This window comes from Rhipicephalus microplus, chromosome X (genome assembly GCF_043290135.1).
Source record: "Rhipicephalus microplus isolate Deutch F79 chromosome X, USDA_Rmic, whole genome shotgun sequence".
NCBI lineage: Eukaryota > Metazoa > Arthropoda > Arachnida > Ixodida > Ixodidae > Rhipicephalus > Rhipicephalus microplus.
This window is the reverse complement of record NC_134710.1, coordinates 132,879,477-132,885,476: the sequence shown is the minus strand read 5'-3', so window position 1 is coordinate 132,885,476 and position 6,000 is coordinate 132,879,477.

Genomic DNA, 6,000 nt, shown 5'->3' with positions numbered 1-6,000 from the left:
GTGGCTGCATTCGACTTGTACATTGCTTGGCTCACAATAAAAAAAAATAAAACAGAAACTAATTTGCTGTCAAAGTTCTTCAATTCATATATCCCCAGAAAAATTAGCTGTTTCATTTAACACAATTAGCATAATCTTTGGAACTTTGCATACTTTTTCGTAAATATGTAACTTTTTGACGCCAACTTGGGATATGAGCGTGTGCAGCGCAAAGAAATGACCCTGCACGACAGAAGAAGCGAGGATGAGACGTTTGCTTGCTTGCTTGCTTGTTCCTTTATTTTGTGGCTCTCACCCACTAAGGGGGATTGGCCAAGAAGCCGGTGGTTAATGCAAGTCAATACCTATAGATTTTCTAGATTAGGGGAATATGATTACTGTGTTTTGACTGTGAAATTAATTTGGCGCAATGTTAGAAAAAAAAAAAGAAAAAAAAGGGGGGGGGAGAAATAATAAAATTTGTTAAATATCTGAGGTGGAATCGTTATATGAAATTCTCCTGAAAGTTGAATCATTGCAGTGTATCAGCTAAATATTAAGTGGTAGTGTGGCTAGTAAAGTTCGAGAGCTGATCGCTGACTCAGCAAGGTAATCTTCTTGTGTTATATATGAATTCGCAGAGAGCCCCGCAGATGTTCCTGTCGCTGGGTCCCAATGAAGTGGCCCCAAAAGACAAAATATTGGGGGTATTAAGTGATATTCCTAATTTTCTGAATAAAATTTCGAAGCAGTTTTTTCTTTGATTTTTGAATCGGTGACATGTGATAAGAAAATGGTCGATATGTTCAGGTTCGTTACAGCTTGAGCACAGAGGGGATGGCACCAGACCAGACCTGTTTAAGTAGAAATTAAGAGGTGGTACACGGCAACGTAATTTTGTTATCAAGACTTCCAATTTACGCATGGGACACCATTTATTATTCCATGTGAAGTGCAGGTGCGAGAAGTCTGGATTCGGTATCATGATTTTTGATGAGTCTTCAAGAAGGGAAAGTTTTCTAAACCTCGCTGCTGTTACATAAGCTGTAGGAGGCATGATTGGCACAATCGGAAGATCAAGAGATGTTCGCGCAAGTTTGTCAGCCATCTCGTTTATAAATATACTACGATGGCCTGGCACCCATATCGTTCGCACTAGACGAATGTTTGCTGGGATTAATGATTTAAAAGTATCTAGTACTGCTGATGTCGACGACGATGATAAGAATGAACACACGGAATAGGAGTCAGCCACTATCACAGCTGTCGAATGAGTCGCAGGAAGTTTACGAATAGCTAGTAAAACGGCCATTAATTCCGCTTCAAATATTGGTGTATAATCTGGGAGGCGTAATGAAAATGACCAGAATAATGAGAGAGAAAAAATACCCACTACCTGCCTTCTCGCCACTCATAGATGCATCCGTTGCAATTACTATATTAGTACTTAATTGAGACAGGTGTTGTTCTAATAAACCAATCAAATATTTAGAGGGCAAGTGTTTAGCGTTCATGGGGAAGATATCGTCAAATTTTATTTGCACTTGGCCGATTGGTTTGACAGATGGTGTGATCTCGAATATATTAACATTTAAAGCATCTAGAAGTGTTTGAACAAATAGCACTTGGGGTTTATATACACGGGACCAATGCTCATTGAAGAAGACACCAGGCTCGGCAAAGAATACAAATTGTCGCCTTCTTAAAGTGGATTCAGAAAATTTTAAATAGGTGTTTACTGTTAAAATACGAAATCTGCAAGCAAGGGTGGGTATCCGAGCTTCTTGCTACAAAACATTGTTAGCTGTGAATTTTGGCACACCTAAACAACTACGTAGGGCTTCCCGCTCTAAGAGAATGAGGGGGTTTATTTTGTATGCTGGTCCCCCAGAGAATAGAACACATCCGAATTCAAGAATCGGACGAACGTACATGCGATAAATCATGATCAGCGTATCTCTGCGAAGACCGGAACGGAGGCGGCCAAGCCTACCTATCATTCCAACAGCGCGTGTAGCCTTAATTTTAATATATTCAATGTGGTCACGCCAGCTCAGTTTTTGATCGTACAGTACACCCAGATATTTAATACAATTAACCTGGGGTATTATTTCCTGATGGTACTGAAGAGAAATAGTAACTGGTGCGTCCAATGGAAAAACCATTATAGCACTTTTAGTTACGTTCAGGTTCATATGAATTTTCTGAAACCAGGTTTCCAATGATGCAAAATAACACTGTAAAGTCGAATGTAGTGAATAAATATCGTTGTCAGATGCAAAGAACGCGATATCATCTGCATATACATATACTTGTACCTTATCACTCTGTGGTATTGAACTTAACAAAATGTTAAATAGCACAGGCGATAGAACAGAGCCTTGAGGAACACCTCTCGTTTGGCTATACTTCGGCGTGGAAATACCTCGTTGGAAGCAATAAAATTTTCTGTATTTTAAAAATTTGTATATCCAATTTGTTATGTACTGCGGGAACGTATACGCTCTTTTAGGACATTGATAAGAATAGGATGTTCAACACTGTCATATGCCTTGGCTAAATCAAGGGTTACTAGGGCCGCATATTGTCGTCTGTGCCGAGCAAGCTTTATACGAGCCTCTAAATCAACATGCGCCCACCATATAGAGTAACCTGGTCTAAATCCAATCTGGCACGCACTGAGTATCGCTTTATCTGTTATGAACTTCGTAACTCTAATGTAAAGTATTCTTTCTATTAACTTAACTACGTGTGATGTTAAAGCGATTGGCCTAATCTTATCTATCTGCATTCCTAGTCCCTGTTTTTTAAGAAGCGGTATTATTTTTGCAAGTCTCCAGTCAGGAGGTATCCAACTATTTTCAAGTGAATAGTTGACAACGTTAAGGAGGTCTTCAGGAGAGATGTCGAATAATATTTTTAACATTTCTGAAGTGACGCCATCCGGTCCGGGACCTGTGTTTGGCAGAATACGAACGACATGCGCAAGTTCATCCCTACTTACTTCAATAAAATCATTTCCGAATGACGGTTTGCACACTTTATTTTGATTTGTGATGTAAATCTCTTCTCCAATCCTATTGCAATTTCCGTTAATGTATCTTCCAAATCAGTTGGAGAAAAAATAACTGAGTCAATATTGACGTGTGCTGTAATAGCTTTACGATTACGGAGAAATCTGAATAGAGCTTTCTTGTTGCTACTCTTGGATAAGTAATTGTACCGTTTTTCTTCATAATCGTCTTTCGCTAATGAAACTGTTCTCCTAAAGGTAGCTTTAGCAAATAAATAATTTCTCCAATTAGTCGGACATAGGTTGGTGAGGAGTTTTTTCCATGCAGCGTTGCGGCGTCTATAATCTCTGGCGCAATCCGCATTCCACCAGGCAGATATGAATTTTCCCTTTGTTGAAGATATAGTGAACTGTGATTTTTTAATTGTACCCTTTAGGGTGGAAGAAAGAAAGGCTCATAGCTTTCATATTTGCTTCCATATTTGGCAAGGAAGACAGTGTTGAATGTAAGTTCTTTTTAAATTTAGAGTAGTTTACAAAACTTTGCACCTGGCGATCTACCGTCACTAAAGGAATGCTGACTTCAAATACCAGGGGGCAGTGATCACTACTTGTAGCAGTATCAAGAACAGTCCAAGACGATATTGTCACACTTGAGCTAGCAAATGTCAAATCTAAGACGGACCTCGAATTACATCGAACGAATGTCGGAATTCTGGAGTTCCAACAAATAAGGTTATTCCGGTTAGTCCAGTCCCACAACCGTTTTCCTGATGAATCAGTGCGGAATCCCCATGAAACGTGATGGGAATTGAAGTCTCCCGCAAATAGCATACTGTTTCTGCAAAAACTCGCAGTCACGTCAAGGGCTCTTTCATCTTGTATTCCAGCCGGAAAGTAGTTGTTGACTATCGATAGTGGCGCGCATCCGGGAAAGTGAATTTCCAGAACCGATACTTCATAATCGTGTGATATTTGTTGGTAAACTAAGTGTGCTTTATGGCAAATTTTGGATGAAATGAAAAAAAATTAATCCTCCACCACGTGAGTCTCGGTCCAGTCGAAAGCACTGATAGTTTTTTAGATAGAAGTTTTGATCAGCAAACAGCCAAGTTTCTTGTAAAATTATGACGTCTGGAGATTGTTGAGAAATTAGGTATAATAAGTCTGTAGTTGCAGAGAGAATTGAACGGCAGTTCCACTGAAGTACTCTAAGGTACCCTATGATGATAAGCAAGCAGTAGCAACTGCTTGATCTAAGATACTATCTTTTGAGAAGTCCGCTTTAGTCCTAGGTTCCTTCACACTCTTTTTTGTTTTTGGATGAGAAGAATTATTAAGTTTGCTAGTGGGTGATCTTGTGCGTTTCAAAAGGCGAGCATCCATATCTACATCCCGATTAATTGTTGATTCTGAATCAGATATACCTTCCTGCTAAGTTGTGTTAAGACTGGAAAGCATTGCCTCATTATCGATAGAGACATTTTCTACGCGCTAAACCTGATTTGAGGTTTTTTAAAGGGGCCCTGAAACACTTTTTTGAGTAACCATGAAATCAATTCACTGGAAAGCGCATTGCCTCAAAAAATCAAAGCAGCAAAAATTATAAAATTAAGTCCAGTACGAGCCGATTTACAAAGATTTGTCATACGCTGCAATCGCATTCTCTCTTCTCTCCTCCCAAAGAAAGTGCTGGAAGCTAAGCAGAGAGGAATGGGAGGGGCAAACAAAAAAACGCCACGCGTGCCTACTGACTTTGAGCACTTTTTCTTTATTTTTTCTTCGAATGCGCGGGTTTTTCAGTGTGATTATAGTGTTCTAGACACTGTAGTGCACGGAGGAAGGAAAGGTCCTCCGTGCTGTAGTGTGATCACGCGCGCATATGTGGATAGATGAATGAATTATTGGATGAATGAATGTGGCTGTACCTTTTAGATCGGGCGGCGGCTAGTGCCACCTAGCCGTAATACTTAGTGAATTAATCACTAGATTTATGTTTTTTTCCCTTTAAATAGTGAATTTGAGGACTGGTACTTTGCAGTGAAGGGTTTAATTTTCACTCGTACTTTTTTCTTTAGCCACCAATCAGATAACATTTTTTCTAGTTAATTCTACCCGCTTAAAGTCTATTTTGCCCTCCTTGTCCCTAAACCCCAGTGCTTTCAAAAACTCTGCGCCATCATCCTGAACTATAGGGTGAAACCCCTTACAGAACATTATCAACTGTTCGGCAGTTTCCTCCTCCTCTCCGCATGCACTGCATACCTTGTCTACCCCTTCGTATTTGGCCCGATATGTCTTGGTTCGCTATACTCCCGTCCTGGCCTCAAACTGTAGAGAACTACCGCGGGTATTATCGTAGATCTTTTCCTTGGCAATTTCCTGCTTTAAAGTTCGATATATCTCTAGTGCGGACTTGTTAATCATGCCAATTCTCCACACGTCAGTCTACGTTTCCTTCACTTTCTTTTTAACCGATAGTTCTTTTTTGTTTGGAGAGCTCCTGGTTTCTAAGTATTTACCAGTCAATTTCCTTGTTCGCTTCCTCCATTTTGTATCGACATTCTTCATGTACAAGTAGCTGAAAACCTTCCTAGCCCTACACTCCTCCCCCATTTCTCTCAATCGCTTCTCAAATTTTATCTTGCTGCTAGCTTCCCTGCCCTCAAATGATGTCCATCCCATATCACCTTGTACTCCCTGATTTGGTGTATTCCCGTGAGCTCCTAAAGCAAGCCTACCTATTCCACGTTGCTTAATTTCTAATCTTGCTTAAACTTCTGATCTCATGCACAAGACCACATTGCCGAACTTCAGCCCAGGAACCATGACCCCTTTCCATATCCTCTCACAATATCATACCTATTGTAATTACACAGTGCCCTATTTTTCATGACTGCTGCATTCCTGTTACCTTTAGTCGTCACGTATATTTCGTGTTCCCTTAGGTACTCGGTCCCATTGCTTATCCATACGCCCAGATATTTGTATTTATCTGTTATCTCTAG